General features: G+C 38.5%; 1 protein-coding gene across 1 annotated transcript in view; it reads left to right on the top strand.

Annotated features, from left to right (window-relative positions):
* Positions 1-20,104, top strand: part of LONP2 (lon peptidase 2, peroxisomal) — a 106,872-nt gene that overhangs the window by 69,057 nt on the left and 17,711 nt on the right. The window lies entirely within an intron of this gene.

Here is a 20,104-nt window from a genome sequence, read left to right as displayed (position 1 = left end):
AGTTAGGACCTCCAAGAAGAGGTTGAATAGAAATAGTCATGATAACCAAAGTAGCCAGAAAATAAAACCTGTGAAGAAATTACCAGCCTGTATAAGCCTTTGTTTTGTGCCCTTGGGCCACCACTACTCACCTAATCGACTATGATAAAATCTCATTTGTACAGGATTCTCAGTAGCTGGCTAGTTTGCCTCCATTAAGTTCATATCCCTTCACAGCATTCCTCAATAAACAGTATGCCTTGCCTGTTTGATTCCATTAACAGATACATATTTATAAACTTGGCTATCTGTCTCCCAGTCTCTAGGAAAATAGAAGCTCTAAGTCAGAAACAAAAGCTGAGTGGTTGGGTGGTTTGAGTCATAGGCAGTAGGATTTGATGTCAGTAAAAACATGCCTGTCCTCGCATGATAGATTCCCTGGGGACCCTGCTGACCAAAAAATGCTGGCTAGACCACAGATCTAACTCTGGCAATTTCTGTACTTTGGTCTGGATCTCAGTTTGACTGGGTTGCATTTTGACATGTATTGTTTCTCTGATATGTTTGCCTTATATATGGCAGTAAAATCAACCTAATATTAAGTGGAAGAAGGTGGATACAGTATCCTTAATTTTTTTGGTTTGTCCCTTTTAGACAACTTTACAGTTAAAAATGCACCAAGATAAAATATTTGAATTTTATAGCACCGGTTCTCCTCATTCATTAACTTTAATTCTCCCAGTGCACCGCACTACTGACCTGGGGAGGAAAGGTTTCCTGCCACGGCCACTAAGTCGGCTTAGTCCTGTTAGGGGTCAGGTGCCGTGGGAAGAACTGTGTGCTAAGGGGTTTGGATGCCTACTCCTTGCTTGTGCTTTTGTCACTTTACATCCCACTCATTTCCGAGGCTAGCACTTCTCTTAGCCTTTCTTGGATCCATTTCCGGGAGGAATCCTCTTTCGTCAGGCCACCTTCAGGGTTCTTTGTTGTGGCTTCCTGCCATTGATTTCTCAGGCCTTACATGTCCTTTATGATAGTTATTTTAAGTGTGCCTCCTTTGTAACCAAAACAGGAAGCTATTCCTGCAGGAGAATCAAGTGTTTTGAACCTTTTAGTTGTTTTTTTTTTTAATCAGTCTTTTGTCAATCTCAGTCATACCCATTCTCTTGTCAACTGTCATGAATGCATTTCTTCTATTAATGAAGAATACTGTATATAATGCTATTAGGAAGTGACCTTGAAGCTTCACATAACTTTTTGCTAAATTCTTTTATGTTTGACTTCTTGGAGCAGTCTTCTACTTGTTGCAGAACTGTCTTTATCTTTTGTATTTTACATTAGTTATCTAAGGCTATATAATGAATTACCCCCCAAATTTAGTAGATTAAAGCATTTTACAAACATTTATCATCTTACAGTGTCTGTGGGTCAGGAATTGAGGAGCAGCTTAAACTTAGCTGGGGCGTTCTGGCTCAAGACCTCCCTTGAGGTTATAGTCAAGCAGTCTGCCAACTGCAGGCTCAACTCAGGGAAGATCTTCCAAGGTCAGTTGCATGGTGGTTAGCTGACTTCAGTTCCTTGTTGACTTTTGGCCTGGTCTTCAGTCTCTCACTACACAGGCTCACAACATGGCCACTGGCTTCTGTCCCCGCCCCCTCCCTGCCCCGCACCGCCTAGAGTAAGATACATGAAAAGGGAAAAACAGAGTCTAAGACAGAAGCTATAGTCTGTTCTAATCATCACTCTTCCCCCATTCTGTTGGTTGCACAGACAAACCCTGGTACCATGAGAGATGGCACTACACAGGCATGTGAATTCTAGAAGGTGGGGATTATCGGGGGTAATCTTGAAGATGGCTCTCACAGAGTCTTTTTCTCACTTAAAGAAGACTTTTATACATCTCATCTCTATTAATACAACCCTCATTTCTGAGAGTTGAAATAGTTTGTTTAGAGTTCCTTAGAACTCTAATTAAGAAGTCAGCCTGTGGTTTGGTTGTTAATAGAGAGTGGAAATTTCTGTGCTGTGGAAATAGTTAAGAGTAGCTACATTATTCTGTTGGGTGGGCCTTCAGGGGAGAAAAGCTTAGTAAGACCCATAAGCAAATGAATAGTTCTAGCAACCATTGAAACAACCTTCATTTGTCAGCATTTAATGTGGATTTTGTTGTGTCTTATTTGTTTTCTTTAGGAACATAAAAACTTTGTTGGCTCTTTAGTGAGGCAGAGATAATGGAGTAGTTTCCTATTACTTGGTTTCAATTGCATGTAAACGTCCTCAAATGCTTGAATCAGAATCCCTTATCTTCCTTTCTAGCTAGCGTTAGAACAAAAAAGAGAGAGTAATTTGGTTGTGTGCCTCTGAACCCGAAAACCACATACCAGATGCTTTGGCTGTTTATTTTAGATTGTTATAATACCGAGAAGTCAGATTTTTAGTTTCTGAAGAGGAGCCTATGTCTGGTGGTTAAGAGGTCTTTGAACACTATGTGAGGAGTCCCAACTTTAGTATTCATGGAAGCTGGATTTAAATTGGCATACATTGGAGCACTTGGGTGGCTTAGTGGGTTAAGTGTCTGCCTTCAGCTCGGGTCCTGATTCTAGGATCCTGGGATCAAGCCCTGCATTGGGCTGCTTGCTCAGTGGGAACTCTGCTTCTCCCTCTGCCTCTGCTGCTCTGCCTGCTTGTGCACTGGCTGTCTGTCTCTATGTGTCAAATAAATAAAATCTTTAAAATAAACAAATAAATTGGCCTACATTTTCCTAACCTTTTAAGCACCACAACTTTGAAAATTTCTACTTATTCTTATAGAATTTACCAATCTAAAAGGATATGGCAATTCAACAGCCATCACAATCTAAGGAACTTTGTAAGAAGGCTTTTTCTAACTCAGCATTGAAGTTTGTGCTGTTGAATATCCATGCATCATACTTGAGCTGAGTTCTTATCAAACATCTAGGTCACACAGACAAGGCTTAGAAGTTTTAATTTCGTTTCGCATTTTCAATATTTAAAGTCTTGCTTTACCTGTTCATGCTTATCTTTCCTTTGATTGTATTAGTGGCTCAGGACAAATAGAATTTTCCAATAGTCAAAGGAACTAAGGTTAATCATTGTAGAGTATGGACTAAAGAGAGAGTTTTATTTGTAAGACACCTGATTTGCTGGTTTCTAAAGCTGTGGGGTTTGTAGGATTCTATTACAGCTAATTGGATTTTACAAACCAAGATTACCCCCCACCCAAAAGTCTAGAGATTAAGACTTTCTGTGGCAAATACTTTGCATTTGGAGGCCTATTAGGCAGTATGTTATGTACAAACATCTAAAATGAAGTGGTGCTTTAATGCTGAAATGAAAATATCATGTTGGTATATACCACCAATATCTTGAAGATATACTAAATATTCTTTTCTGACATTTACACTAGTTTATTCATAGTTCCCTCATCAATATTAGCCTGGTTTAAGAAAGATTTGTTTGTCTACATAGACCAGAAGGAAGTGGCAGTGAAGGAAAAAACCCTACTTACGTATGACAGGAGCCAAACATTTGTTATTTAAACCCTATTTTGGGATAGGAAAATCAAATATTGTCAAAGAATTAAAAAGCCATTGTTTCATTTAATGAATCATATAGGAAGATGTCATGGCCTTTGAGTGTTACTGTCATATATGAGTAAAACCAGCCTTTTAAGTTACAAGATATTAAAACATTACTTACTTTTAATCTTACAAATAGTCTCTGCATTTTAACTGATAATCCGAAAAGTTTCCCAGGACTGTTTTCTGAATCTCTAATACAGGAAATGAGATGTGTTAGTGCGCAAAACCTGCTTAGACACAGTGGTCCATGCTCCTTTGTCTTGTACAAAGACCCTGTGTCCCGTACCCTTTGTAATTTTAACTCATTCAGTCAGTGAATCAGCTAGCATTTACTGTATGCCTGGTTCTAGAGTAAATCCTGGGAGGCAGAAGAAAGAAGACTTCTCTGACAAATACATATACTCCACTGGGTGAAGTTGATATATAAAATACTTTTTAGATGTGTGATATTTCAAGTGTGCTTGTGTTTAAAGTGCTGTGAGGCACTGAATTGGTCATTTTACTTACTATAGATACTGTAGCATTTTAAAATTGCTTTTAGCAAATTGAGACAAGATGTCATTTGCTTACATCTCAGAATTAATTAGAATGGATAAATAGATGAAAAACATATTTTCCAGGTATTCTATTTTAGTATTCTTTATTTTCATGAGTAGATATCTACTACTAAAATTGAGAAATGTTTTAAAATTGTAATTTCCATCTGTATCTTAATAGTTACTATGTAGAAATATTTAGTAGGTAAATTTGAAAAAACAAATATTTGGTAATGTTAAAATTCACCCACAAAATAATGAATTAACTATTGGCAAAAGGCGCCTAAAAGATTTTATTGCTAGCGTGAGGGTTTTCTGGGCATTTGAACCACAGATTTCTCCATTAGAGCTAGTTCCTTTAAAAAAAAAGCGGGGGGGGGGGGATTGAAAATATGCAGGCACAAATGCCTTGGCAGCCCTGGTCAGTAACTTGAATCTCAGTCGCACTTAGCAGCACACTTCCTTTGGCTAGGAGCATGCTTTTCTGGAAAAGATTAACCTGAAACTGACAGCACGAATTATAGAGTTGGAAATATTCAGGTTTTTCTGATTTGTTTTTAAGATACTTTGTTTTCCCCTTTCTGCCTTCCCAAGAGAAAGCTCTCAGAAGCATTGTATCCATGGTCAGTTTAGCCTGAGGCACATGCTTGTACTGTCTTGTAAGAAATGACAGAGCTGCTTATAATCTCAACATCTCATCTCACTTTTTAAAGTAGACTCAGTTTAAAAAGAAAATTGTTTTAATAACTGCAGCCATGCAAATATTTTTCTTCATGTCTGAATGCAGTCTAGATCCATGTGTATGAACCCACACTAAAGAGATGAGACATAAACACTATCCCCCTTTATTGGTTCATGGATGACCCCTCTGCCAACTAGCTGTTAATAAGATACCTAGTAACACACCTCCTACATGCATGCACACAAATAACAATTCAAATAAATCTGTGTGTTTCATTCAGGAGCCCAGTGTAATTGGATTCACCGATTAAAAAGATTTTTAATCATTCAGTAATAATATTATTACATAATTAATTTTTTAAAATATTTATGTTTACCTTACAAAATCAGCATATTAAGACGACTAATCTTTTGACAAATCAAAATAATGATTGTTTTGGTGATTTGTCATTTGTCCAGAGATGTTACAAAGATTGATTCCAGCAGGCATAACTGCCTGACTATGTTGCTTAAGGCACCGTGATGAGTCGGTATGGCAAGACTCGACTTCATCTAGTTTGATTCTTATTCTACAGATAAGAAACTTCAGATCCAGTTTCTTACCCAACAGTTTGCTCCATAAATGTTGGTTGAGTTATGGTATGGGTACTATTCACTTCTTCAGCCTAAAACGTGTTCCAGAATAGTGGGAGCTATGATTAGAAAGGTAATTTGGCATATATTGTAGTGGATCTTGAATGCAATTCTTAGAAGTTAGGAGTTTGCTTAGTTTGTGATGCAGACCCATAGTGATACATAACTGTGGAAGTGATGTAAAGATTGATTGACAAATAGTGAAGAAAATGGATACAGGCCTACCTTGGAGATACTGAGGGTTTAGGTACAAACCACCACAGTAAAGTGAATCAAATGAATTTTGTGGTTTCCCAGTACCTATAAAAGTTATATATACACTGTCCTGTAGTCTGTTAAGTGTGCAGTAGCATTATGTCTAAAAAAAAAGTATATTCCTTAATTTAAAAAATATTTTAGTGCTAAAAATGTTATCCGTTGTCAGCTTTCAGCAAATCAGTCTTCTTGCTGGTGGAAGATCTTGCCTTGGTGTTGATGGCTGCTGACTGATCATGTTTCTCAAAGTTCAGCTGAAAGTCATGAAGGCACATCCTTAAAAACAGTAACAAAGTTTGCCACAGTGTTCCTTTCATAAGCAGCATGAGATGCTGGTTGGTAGCATTTACCCACAGTAGAACTTCTTCCAAAATTGGAGTCAGCAAGCTTGAAAACAACATTGATCTTGTACATTTCCATCAGAGCTCTTTGATGACCAGGTGTATTATCAGTGAGCCGTAATATTTTGATAGGGATCTTTTTTCTGAGCAGTGGGTCTTAACAAAAGGCTTAAAATATTCAGTAAAGTATGTTGTAAACAGATGTGCTGCCATGCAGGCATTGTAGTTCCATTTGTAGAGCACTGGTAGAGTAGATTGAGTATAATTCTTAAGGTCCCTGGGATTTTTGGAATGGTAACTGAGCATTGGCTTCAATTTTAAGTCACCAACTGCATTAGCCCCTAATAAGAGAGTCATATGTCTTTTGAAGTTATGAAGGCATGGATTTTTCTTCTCTAGCTGTGAAAATCCTACATGGCATCTCCTTCAAATAGAAGGCTGTCTCTCTCTACTTGAAAATCTGTTGTGTACTGTAACCACCTTCATTTAATTCTCTTAACTAGATCTTCTAAATCACTTGCTGCAGCTTCTCCATCAGCACTTGCTGCTTTACTTTGCACTCTTACCTTACAGAGACAGCTTCTTTTCTTAAACTTCATGAACCAAGCTCTGCTAGCTTCAGACTTTTCTTCTGCAGCTTCCTCACTTCTCTCAGCCTTCACAGAATTGAAGAGAGGCGAGGCCTTGTTCTGGTTTGGGCTTTGGCTTTGGCTTAAGGGAATGTGTGGCTGGTTTGATCTTCTCTCCAGACTACTCGAACCTTTTGCATATCAGCTATAAGGCTGTTTAACTTTCTTATCATTCATGTGTTCACTGGAGTAGCACTTTAAATTTCCTTTAGGAACAGTTCTTGGCATTTACAACTAGGCTGGCCAAGAGGCCCAGCTTTCAGCCTGCCTTGGCTTTAGACATGCCTCCCTCACTAAGCTTAATTATTTTTACCTTTTGACTTTAAAGTGAGAGATATGTGACTCTTCCTTTCACTTAAACACTTAGGGGCCATTGTAGAGTTATTGACTCACCTAATTTCAGTATTGCTGAGTCTCTGGGAATACGGAGGCTCAAGGAGAGGGAGACAGATGGGAATGGCCAGTTGGTACAGCAGTGAGAACACATACAACATTTATTGATTAAATTCACCGTCTTACATGGGCCTAGTTCATGGTACTTCAAAACAATCACAGTAGTAACATCAAAAAGCATGGAGCACTGGGTATGGTGCAAAAATAATGAATACTGTTATGCTGAAAATAAAAAATTAATTAAAAAAAATATATATATTTTAAAAAATCACTGATTACAGATCACCATGTAATAATGATGAAAAAGTTTGAAATGTTGTGAGAATGACCAAAATGTGGCACAGAGACAAAGTGAGCAAATGCAATTGGAAAAATGGTGCCAGCATACTTGTTTTAGGCAGGGTTTACAGGGTTCACAGCTAATAAATGTCATCGTCAAAATTCTAACCTAGGCAGACTAGGAAATCTAAACTTTGAGATTTAAGGAAATCTAAACTTAGTGTCTACACTGTGCTTTCATTATTCCTATATACCCTATGTTCATTGTCCCTATAACAACTGTTCGAAGTGTAGATACTCTTTCTCTCATTTCAGATGAGGAAGTGCAAGTTTTAAGACAATAAGGGAAATGAACAATCTGAAATTCCATATACGATAGCAAATGCAAATCAAAGCTATAGTGAGCTGTCACCGCACACCTGTCAGAATGGCCAAAATCAAAAACTTAAGAAACAACAAGCGTTGGCGAGGATCTGGAGAAAAAGGAACTACTCATGGGAATGCAAACTGGCGCACTGTGGAAAGCACTATGACATGTCATCAAAAAATTAAAATAGTAATTGCACTACTGGGTATTTACCCAAAGAATACAAAAACATGAACTCAAAGGGGTACCACCCTGGTGTTTTTGCAGCATTATTTACAGTAGCCAAACTATGGAAGCAGCCCAAGTGTTCACCAACTGATGATTGGATCAAGAAGATGATTTGATAAAGAAGATATATATAAAGATATGTATGTATGTGATGGGATATTATTCAGCCACAAAAAAGAGTGAAATCTTGCCATTTACAACAAGATAGATAGAGCTAGAGAATGTAATGCTAAACAAAAGGAGTCTATCAGAGAAAGACAAAATACCGTATGATTTCACACCTATGTGGAATTTAAGAAACAAAACAAGCAAAGGGGAAAAAAAACAGAGAGAGACAAACCAAGAAACAGACTCTTAACTGTAGAGAACCAAACTGATGGCTGTTGGAGGGAAGGCGGGTGGGTGGATGGGTATTAAAAATTACACTTATCATGATGAGAAAAAAGAAAAAGAAAAAGCAATTCTAAAATACTTACAAATAAATCTCATTAAGGAGGTGAAAGACCACCAAACATTGCTGGAAATATTTTAGAAGACCTAAGTAAAGGGAAGGATATCTTATGTTCATGGGTAGGAAGACTTAACATTGTTAAGATCTACAATTTTATTTTTTTTAATTATTTTTATTAACATATAATGTATTATTTGCCCCAGGGGTACAGGTCTGTAAATCATCAGGCTTACACATTTCACAGCACTCACCACAGCCCTTACCCTCCCCAGTGTCCATAACCCAACCACCCTATCCCGACCACCCACTGCAAGCAGTCCTCGGTTTTGTGAGATTAAGAGTCGTTTATGGTTTGTCTCCCTCCCAATCCCATCTTGTTTCATTTTTCCTTCCCTATCCCCCACAATCCCCCACCCTGCCTCCCAAATTCCTCATATCAGAGAGATCATATAATTGTCTTTCTCTGACTAACTTATTTTGCTCAGCATGATATCCTCTATTTCCATTCACATCATTGCAAATGGCAAGATTTCATTTCTTTTGATGGCTGTGTAGTATTCTGATATATATATATATAGATAGATATAGATATCTATATCTATCTATCTATCTCACATCTTCTTTATCCATTCATCTGTTGTTGGACATCTAGGTTCCTTCCATAGTTTGGCTATTTGGCTATTGTGATTTATATCTTTAGGGTAAATACCCAGCAGTGTGATTCCTGGGTCATAGGGTAGCTCTGTTTTCAACTTTTTGAGGAACCTCCATGCTGTTTTCCAGAGTGGCTGCCCCAGCTTGCATTCCCACCAACATTGTAGAAGGGTTCCCCTTTCTCCACATCATCGCCAACATCTGTCATTTCCTGACTTGTTAATTTTAGCCATTCTGACTGGTGTGAGGGTATCTCACTGTGGTTTTGATTTGTATTTCCCTGATTCAGAGTGATACTGAGCACTTTTTCATGTGTGTGTTGGCCATTTGGATGTCTTCTTTGCAGAAGTGTCTGTTCATGTCTTCCGCCCATTTCTTGACTGGATTATTTGTTTCTTGGGTGTTGAGTTTGATAAGTTCTTTATAGATTTTGGGTACTAGCCCTTTATCTGATATGTCATTTGCAAATATCTTCTCCCATTCTTTCCCTTATCTTTTGGTTTTGTTGACTATCTCCTTTGCTGTGCAGAAGCTTTTGATCTTGATGAAGTCCCAATAGTTCATTTTTGCCCTTGCTTCCCTCGTGTTTGGCGATATTTCTAGGAAGAAGTTGCTGCACCTGAGGTCAAAGAGGTTTCTGCCTGTGTTCTCCTCAAGGATTTAGATGGATTCCTTTCTCACACTGAGGTCTTTCATCCATTTGGAATATATTTTTGTGTGTTGTGTAAGGAAATGGCCCAGTTTCATTTTTCTGCATGTGGCTGTCCAATTTCCCAACACCTTTTGTTGAAGAGACTATCTTTTTTCCACTGGACATTCTTTCCTGCTTTGTCAAAGATTAGTTAACCACAGAGTTGAGGGTCCATTTCTGGGCTCTCTGTTCTGTTCCATTGATCTATGTGTCTGTTTTTGTACCAGTACCATACTGTCTTAGTGATTACAGCTTTGTAATAAGAGCTTGAAGTCTGGATTTGTGATGCCACCAACTTTGGCTTTCTTTTTCAACATTCCTCTGGCTATTCAGGGTCTTTTCTGGTTCCTTAGAAATTTTAGGATTATTTATTCCATTTTGTTGAAAAATATTGATGGTATTTTTATAGGGATTTTATTAAATGTGTAGATTGCTTTAGTTAACATAGACATTTTCACAATATTTGTTCTTCCAATCCATGAGCATGGAACGTTTCTCCATTTGTGCCTTCCTCAATTTCTTTCATGAGTACTTTATAGTTTTCTAAGTACAGGTTCTTTGCCTCTTTGGTTATGTTTATTCTTAGGTATCTTATGGTTTTGGATGTGATTGTAAATGGGGTCGATTCCTTAATTTCTCTTTCTTCTGACTTGCTGTTAAATATATAGAAATGCAACTGATTTCTGAGCATTGATTTTATATCCCGACACTTTACTGAATTTCTCTATGAGTTCTGGCTGTTTTGGAGTGGATTCTTTTGGGTTTTCCATATAAAATATCATCTGCAGAAAGTGAGAGTTTGACACCTTTTTTGCTGATTCAGATGCCTTTTATTTCTTTTTGTTGTCTGATTGCCAAGGCTGGGACTTCTAGTACTGTGTTGAATAGCAGTGGTGATAGTGGACATCCCTGCCATGTTCCTGACCTTAGGGGAGAAGTTCTCAGTTTTTTTCCTATTGAGAATGATATTCGCTGTGGGTTTTTCATAGATGGCTTTGATGGTATTGAGGTATGTACCCTCTACCCCTACCTAAACTGTGAAGAGTTTTAATCAAGAAAGTATGCTGTACTTTGTCAGATGCTCTTTCTGCATCTATTGAGAGTATTATGTGGTTCTTGTTCTTTCTTTTATTAATGTATTGTATCACAGTGATTGATTTGTGGATGTTAAGTCAGCCTTGCAGCCCAGGAATAAATCCCACTTGGTCATGGTGAATAATCCTTTTAATGTACTGTTGGATCCTATTAGCTAGTATTTTGGTGAGCATGTTTGCATCCATGTTCATCAAGGATATTGGTCTGTAATTCTTTTTGATGGGGGTCTTCGTCTGGTTTTGAGATCAAGGTAATGCTGGCCTTATAAAAAGAGTTTGGAAGTTTTCCTTCCATTTTTACTTTTTGGAACAGTTTCCAGAAAACGGGTATTATTTCTTCTTTAAATGTTTGGTAGAATTTTCCTGGGAAGCTGTATGGCCCTGGGCTCTTGTTTGTTGGGAGACTTTTGATGACTGCTTCAATCTCTTTAGTGGTTATGGGTCTGTTCAGGTTTTCTTTTTCTTCCTGGTTCAGTTTTGGTAGATCCTATGTTTCTAGGAATGCATCCATTTCTTCCAGATTGTCAAATTTGCTGGCATAAACTTGCTCATAATATGTTCTTAAAATTGTATTTCTTTGGTGTTGGTTGTGGTCTCTTCTCTTTCATTCATGATTTTATTAATTTGGGTCCTTTTTCTTTTCTTTTTGATAAGTCTGGCCAGGGGTTTATCAATTTTATTAATAAGTCTTTCAGAGAACCAACTCCTAGTTTTGTTGATCTGTTTTGCTATTCCTTTGGTTTCTGTTTCATTGATTTCTGCTCTGATCTTTATGATTTCTCTTCTCCTGCTGGGTTCAGGCTTTCTTTGCTGTTCTTTGCTCCTTTAGGTGTAGGGTTAGGTTGTGTACTTGAGACCTTTCTTGTTTCTTGAGAAAGGCTTGTATTACTATATACTTTCCTCTCAAGACTGCTTTTGCTGTGTCCCAAAGTTTTTGAACAGTTATGTTTTCATTCTCATTTGTTTCCATGAAGTTTTTCAATTCTTCTTTAATTTCCTGGTTGACCCATTCATTCTTTAGTAGAATGCTCTTTAGCCTCCATGTATTAGAGTTATTTCCTACTTTCCTCTTGCAGTTGAGTTCTAGCTTCAGAGCATTAGGTCTGAAAATATGCAGGGAATGATCCCAATCTTTTGGTAACCGGTTGAGACCTGATTTATGACCTAGGATGTGATCTATTCTGGAGAATGTTCCATGTGCACTAGAGAAGAATATATATTCTTCTCTACATGGAATGGAATGGAATGTTCTGAATTTATCTGTGATGTCCATCTGGTCTATTGTGTCATTTAAAGCCTTTATTTCCTTGCTAATATTTTGCTTAGATGATCTGTCCATTTCAGTGAGGGGGGTATTAAAGTCCCCTACTATTATTGTACTATTGTCGATGTGTTTCTTTGTTTTTGTTATTAATTGGTTTATATAATTTGCAGCTCCCATGTTAGGGGTATAGATATTTAAAATTGTTAGATCTTCTTGAGTATGATGTAGTGTTCCCCAACTCTTATTATAGTCTTTGGCTGAAAATCTAATTTATCTGATATAAGATTTGCCACTCCAGCTTTCTTTTGATGTCCATTAGCATGGTAAATTGTTTTCCACCCCTCATTTTAAATCTGGAGGTGTCTTTGGGTATAAAATGAGTTCCTTGTAGATAGCATGTCAATGGGTCTTGTTTTTTTATCCATTCTGATACCCTGTGTTTTTTGATTGGTGCAGTTATGCCATTTACATTCAGGGTAACTATTGAAAGATATTAATTTAGTGCCTGTAAGGTGACTATTACTGTATATTCTCTGTTCCTTTCTGCTCCATGTTAATTTTAGACTCTCTCTTTGCTTAGATGACCACTTTCAATATTTCCTCTAGGACTGGTTTCGTGTTTGCAAATTCTTAGTTTTTGTTTGTCCTGGAAGCTTTTTCTCTCTCCTATTTTTAATGACAGCCTAGGTTGATATAGTATTCTTCGCTGCATATTTTTCTCATTTAGTGCTCTGAATATATCATGCCAGTTCTTTTTGGCCTGCAAGGTCTCTGTGGATAAGTCTGCTGTCAATCTAATATTTCTACCATTGTATGTTACAGACTTCTTGTCCTGAGCTGCTTTCAGCTTTTCTCTTTGTCACTAAGACTTTTAAGTTTTACTATTAGATGACGGGGTGTGGACCTATTTTTACTGATTTTGAGGGGGGTTCTCTGTGCCTTCTTTGATTTTGATGCTTGTTCCCTTTGCTGTTTTAGGGAGATTCTCTATTATAATTTGCTCCAATATACCTTCTGCCCCCTCTCTCTTTCTTCTTCTTCTAGGATCCCAATTATTCTAATACTTTTTCATCTTCTGGTATCACTTATCTCTCAAATTCTCCCCTCGTGGTCCAGTAGTTATTTGTCTCTGTTTTGCTCATCTGCTTTATTCTCCATCATTTGATCTTCTATATCACTAATTCTTTCTTCTGTCTCATTTATCCTAGCACTAAGGGCCTCCATTTTTTATTGCATCTCATTAATAGCTTTTTAATTTCAACTTGGTTAGATTGTAGTTCTTTTATTTCTCCAGAAAGGGATTTTATTTCTCTAGAAAGGGATTCTCTAATATCTTCCATGCCTTTTTCAAGCCCAGCTAGCACCTTGGTAATCATAATTCTGAACTCTAATTCTGACATATTACCAATGTCCTTATTGATTAGGACCCTAGCCATCAGTATGGCCTTTTGTTCCTTTTTTGTAGTGAGTTTTTCTACATTGTCATTTTATCCAAATAAGACTATATGAATGAGACAGTAAAATACTAAAAGGGTAGCAAAGACCCCAGAAACTAACCAAATCACTAACCAAATCAAAAAAGACCAAAATTGGGAGGAGAAGAAAAGGGGGGGGAATATATATATGTATGTATGTATGTATGTATATATATTAGACTGTGACTAGAACAGGGCCACCCATTTGATTTTCAGTGTATTCTGGACTCTTAGAAGAAACTACCTCCCAAAATTTTAATGAAAGAAAACCATATATATATATATACATATATATGTATATGTATATATATATATATATATATACACAAAAAAATAAGGGCAACACAATGAAGGGATAGAATATGACTGTAAAGATGAAAATTTAAAAAGATTCTAAAAAAGGAATTGATAAGTTTGTTGGAAAATGAAAAGAAAAGAGGAGAGAATGTGATCAGGCTGGAGCTAGAGTTAGGATATATTTTGATCTATTAGAAGAAATTATAGGGGCGCCTAAGTGGCTCAGTGGGTTAAAGCCTCTGCCTTCGGCTCAGATCATGATCTCAGAGTCCTGGGATCAAGCCCCACATTGGGCTTTCTGCACAGCGGGGAGCCTGCTTCCTCCTCTCTCTCTGCCTGCCTCTCTGCCTACTTGTGATCTCTATCAAATAAATAAATAAAATCTTTTAAAAAAAAAAAGAAAGAAAAGAAATTATATCCCAAAATTTTAAAGAAAAAAACCCTGTATGTATACAAAAAATAAGGTTAAATACAATGAAGGGATAAACTATGACTATAACAATGAAAACTTAAACAGAGTTTTTAAAAAAAGATATTAGTAAGATAAAATAGTTCAAAAATGTTAGAAGAGGAAAGAGGAAAAGTTAAAAAAATAGAATAAGAAAAAAATAAAATTAAAAAAATATAACTTTGCAAGACTGAAGGATCATGGGAAAAAAGCCATGAATTCTATTTGTTGCTTCCCCATAGCTCTGGAGTTCTGCAGTTCTTGTTGGTGGGTGAACTTGGTCTTGGTTGGATGTTCTTGCTGATCTTCTGGGGAGGGGTCTGTTGCAGTGATTTGAACATGTCTTTGCCGGAAGTGGAATTGCACCACCCTTGCCAGGGGCCAGACTAAGTAATCTGATCCGGTTCGCTCTCAGTAGTTTTTGTCCCCTGAACACTTTCCATAGAGCTTTGGAGGATGGGAATGACGATGATGGCCTCCCAATCTCCAGCCCGGAGGAGCCAAGAACTCGGACCCTCACTCTTCAGTGTGCCCTCAGAGAAAAGCAGTCAATCCCTTCCATCTCCCTGGTCTCGGGCCAGGCTCTGTGCTCACCCAGCCTGTGACTGAGCATTTCTGTCTCTGGCGCATTGCCCTGTTTGGAGTCTCCAAACCCAGCAAATTCTGGGATCCCGTGCGGATTCGATGCCGCTCTTCCTGGAGGAGGAAGGAGGGAGTCTATTTGGATCTGCCACTTGTGGGGGTCCCTGCTTGAAGAGTAGTGGCCTGACTGTGCCTTGGATCATGGTTTAAAGTAAGCCTGAGCTGAGAGCCCCCACCTCGGCTCCATCTCTACAGCCAGCTTCCCTGCTCCAATACCTGGAAGCTCTGCCACACTCAGACACCCCCAGTCTTTCTGTGACCCTACAGGTCCTGAGACCATACTCTCCCTACAAGGGCTCCACCCCCACTTAGCCTCGGAAGTGACATCCCTCGGTGGAGCAGACTTCTAAAAGTTCTGTTTTTATGCTTTGCTGCTCCACTGCTTGCCAGGAGCCAGCCCCTCTTCCTGCGGTTTATTTTCCGTTGCTTCAGACATTCTCCAAACGTCCTACTCTCCCCAAAGTGGTTGATTTTCTGTTCTAGAATTGCTGTCCTCTCTTCTATCTTCATTTGATTTGGTAGGTCTTCAGAATGATTTGATAACTATCTAGCTGAAGTCCCAGGACCTAATGCTATTTCAGTTTCCTACTCTTCTGCCGTCTTGCTTCACTTTTCAAGATCTACAATTTTAATGCAGTCTCTTCTGAAAGTTCCATAGTCTCTTTCAGAGATATGGATAAGTTGATCTTCAAATTCATGTGGAATTAAAGTGGGCCCCAGATACCCAGAACAGTCTTGAAAAAGAACAAAGTGAGGGCACCTGGGTGGCTCAGTGGGTTAAGCCTCTGCCTTCAGCTCGGGTCATGATCTCAGGTTCCTGGGATTGAGCCCCAAATCAGGCTCCCTGCTTAGCAGGGGGCCTGCTTCCCCCTCTATCTCTGCCTGCTGCTCTGCCTACTTGTGACTTCTCTGTCTGTGTCAAACAAATAATAAAATCTTAAAAAAAAAAAGAAAAAGAAAAAGAACAAAGTGGAGGATTCATACCTCCTAACTTTGAATCTTTTATAAAGCTACATTAATTAAGACAGCATGGTACTTACATAAGAACAGATATATAGACCAGTGAATAGAATAGAGAGCACAGAATTAAAGGCTCGCATATATGGTCAATTAATTTTTATTAGGGATGCCATTCAGTAAGGAAAGGAAAGCCTTTAAAAAATGGTGCTGGAAAGACTGGATATCCACATGCAAAAGAATGAAGTTGGGCCCTTACAAAATTAAATACATAAATACAAAATTAAAATAAATACAGGAATTAACTAAACTTTTTTTTTTAATATTTTATTTATTTGACACAGAGAGAATCACAAGCAGGCAGAGAGGCAGCAGAGAGAGAAGGGGAAACAAGGTCCCCGCTGAGCAGAGAGCCCGATGTGGGGCTTGATCCCAGGACCCTGAGATCATGACCTAAGCCGAAGGCAGAGGCCCAACCCACTGAGCACCCAGGTGTCCCAGGAATTAACTGAACTTTGATCAGTGACCTAAAATTTAAGAGCTTAAAAATAAAACATTGGGGGAAATCCTTACAGCATTAGATTTGGCAATGATGTTATGCGTATGACACCAAAAGCACAGGCAACAGAAGAAGAAATTAATTGGACTTCATCAAAATTAAAAACTCTTGTGCAGTAGTCGGTTAGCTCAGTTGGTTAGAGCATGGTGCATCAGAAGACACTATTAAGAAAGAAAAAACCTGACAGAATGGAAGAAAATACATGCAAATCATTTATCTGATTAGGGATTGATATCCAGAAATATATAATGAACTCTACAACTTAACCAGCAGAAGCAACCCAACTCAAAAATGAATAAAGGACATGAATAGACATTTCAAAGAAGACAGACAACTGGCTACTAAGCACACAGAAAGATGCCTAACATGAGAACCACAGTGAGATACTACTTCATATCTGTAATTTAAAAAATGGAAAATAAAAAGCAGTACAGATGTGGAGAAACTGATGGGAACATAAAATGGTGCACCTCCTGTGGAAACCCATTCATCAGTACTTCAGAAAGTTACACAGAGAACCACCATATAACCCAGCAATTTGACTTCAGGTATATATCCAAGAGTGGAAAGCAGGAACCCAGACAGATAACCAGTGTTCATGACAGCATTCTTAACAAGAGCCAGAAGATGGAATCAACTCAGGTGGCCATGAAGAGTGGATAAACAAGCTGTGGTAAACACATGCCATTATTCAGCCATAGAAAGGAGTGAAAATCTGATAGCTGCTGCAGAATGGCTAGACCTAGAAAACATCGTGCCAAGTGAAATAAGCCTGACACAGAAGGACAAATATTATATGGCTCAATGTAATGTGAGCTACCTAGAATAGGTACATTCATATCGACGGAAAAGTAGAACAGAGGGGAGAGGAGGATGGGCAGTTAGTATTTAATGGCTGCCAAGTTTATGCTGAGATAATGGAAAAGTTTTGGGTATGGATGGTGGTGGTTATATCAGTGTTGCAAATGTATTTAATTCCACTGAATTGTGTACTCGCAGATCGTTAAAATGACCCATATTATGTGATACATATTTTACCATAATAAAAACACTTTTTAAAAAAATAAGGAAATTTCCCGAAGTCACAGAGCTTACAGGTGGAAAGAGCTGGACCACAAACCCAAGTTCTCTGATGCCAAGACCTCTTGGAAGTGAGGTGGGTCAGTTGTACTTCTACTGGATATTTCTGAGGATCTACCCAAAGGAAGTAATAATAAAAGTGGGAAGTTTCATATTTTTTTAAAAGATTTTATTTATTTATTTGACAGACAGAGACCCCAAGTAGGCAGAGAGGCAGGCAGAGAGAGAGGAGGAAGCAGGCTCCCTGCTGAGCAGAAAGCCTGACATGGGGCTCGATCCCAGGACTCTGAGATCATGACCTGAGCCGAAGGCAGAGGCTTAACCCACTGAGCCTCTCAGGAGCCCCAGGAAGTTTCATATTTTTGTACCTAAAGCAAGTTGATGTATCTGTGTGTGTGTCTGAGGCCCTAAGATCTTCTTAATCTAAACATATTAGCGGATGCCTGCGTGGCTTTGTTGGTTTAAGCATCTGCCTTTGACTCAGGTCATGATCCCAGGGTCCGGTGATCGAGTCCTGCATTGGGTTTGTTGCTCAGCAGGGAGCCTGCTTCTCCCTCTGCCTGCCAATCCCCCTGCTTATGCGTGTACTCTGTCTCTCTGACAAATAAATAAAACCTTTAAAAATATTTTTTGAAATATATATATATATATGTATATATATATATCTATCTCAGCTACTCATAGTGGTTAAGAGTTGACTGTTGGGCATCTCTGTCACTGCTTAGAAAAAAGTGTTTTTGTACAGTGTTAAAGGATAATAATTTCTTTTTTTTTAATATTCTAGAGAGAGAACATGAGCAGGGGGAGGGGTAAAGGGAGAAGAGAATCTCAAGTAGACTCCCTGCTGACTGTGGACCACACCCCCCCAGCACAAATCTCCATCTCACAGTAAGTGAGATCATGACCTGAGCCCAAATCACAAGTTGAATGCTTAACTGACTGAGCTACCTGGGCACCTCAGGATAATAATTTCTTAACTGTAGAATCATTGCCATCAAACAAGTATAAAATGACCATATGTCAAAGATTTTGATTAATTCATTAGTTAATGAGACAACCAGTGAAATATTACAGTTGGTTCAGCAGGGAATCCAGGAGTACACCCGTATGTAGGCAATGAGGAATGCTGACATTGGCAAAACCAGCTTCATCAGACAATGAGAGAGGGTCATTTGCACCTCTCTCAGACAAAGTTCACTTTCATTTCTATAGACGAGCATCATTTGCATTACTCTCAGTTTCTACAGCTTACAGAATTGAAAAATAGCTGAAAAGCAGTAAGACACAGACCAGCTAAAAGGATACACTGGACACCTAGTTGTCTGTTTTCACTCATCCCCAAGTCTGTCACAATTTTGGGGTTGTTGTGTTTTTGTGGTGTTATTGATGTTGTTTTGACAAAAGTCATAGAAGGGAATCTATGTCTGTAGTACCAATTGATTATTTTCAATTAGGAAAAAATAATCTAATCTTTAAATTTACCACTGAGTTGCCTTGTTTTGTCGAGGAACTCTTGAGCTACAGGCAGAGTTGGGACAAAGTGTGTCCTTGGTCAGGAGCCACTAATCCTGGTACTATCTGTAATTTACTGTGTACTTAAGGCAATTGGTTTAACCTCTCTGGGTCTCCGTTTCATTGAGTGAAAAATGGAGGGTTGGGCCAGATCTTTGACTTTCTTCCTGGCTTTTCAAAGTTTTATATATCATGGTTTTATCCTATCCTTCTTGAATTCCTGATTTTTCCTGAATTCTGCTAAGCCTCAGGTCTCAGCCCTGAGACCCAAACATTCTCAGGGAGCTATTTCAGGGACACGGTATTAATATGACAGAAACAGGTAGTTTTCATTTCTTTGGAGAACTAACCCTATGTTTTGGGCCTTGGCAATTGCTGGCTGCAGTTAACAGTATTCTGGTACCCTCCATCCTTCCCTCCTCTATCCCTACCCCGAGAGCATTAGAAACCAGCTCTTTGTGAAAAATGAACACTTTTTCCATTATCAAGATGAAAGTGATCCTATTATCGCTGTGCCTCAGAGTGTAGCTTTTGAACTCATAAGCTGGCACTCGAGAGTGTAGTGCCTACTTGAGGTTAAGCATAATATGGAGAATAGTAAGTGACAACTAAAATGTTCTGTCTGGAGTAAAGATGATTATAATAACCTAGGGCATCTGTGGTTTGGTAGATTTTCATTTCCTCTGCATTCTGGGTAATTGTTGATGTTAGTAGCCTTTTTTGTGTTCCTGGCCTCTGCTGCTTTCCATTGGTTGGCTCACCTACCAAGAGATGCTGTTTTCCATGAGATTTATTCAAAAGGCAAGAAACTTTTTTTTCCTTTAACACAAAGTTCCTGGGTGTTTCCGGAGATATTATACCCCTCTCTTCTACCTCCTTACCTTTTCTCTTAATATCTTCCTTTCTCCCTCCTTCCCACAGTGATTCTTGGGCTCTTGGGCCTGCATTCATTTAAGTCATGCTCCTTTGAGAGAGAAAGAGTGGGTGGGAAAGAACACTTGATCGTGTGACACTGCTCTGGAAAGCCTAATCCTTTCTTATGAGGAGTTCCTAGCTG

The sequence above is a fragment of the Mustela nivalis genome, assembly GCF_964662115.1.
Source record: "Mustela nivalis genome assembly, chromosome: 18".
NCBI classification, from domain to species: domain Eukaryota; kingdom Metazoa; phylum Chordata; class Mammalia; order Carnivora; family Mustelidae; genus Mustela; species Mustela nivalis.
Note: the sequence above shows the minus strand (reverse complement) of the source record. Positions and strands in the feature narration are given on the sequence as shown.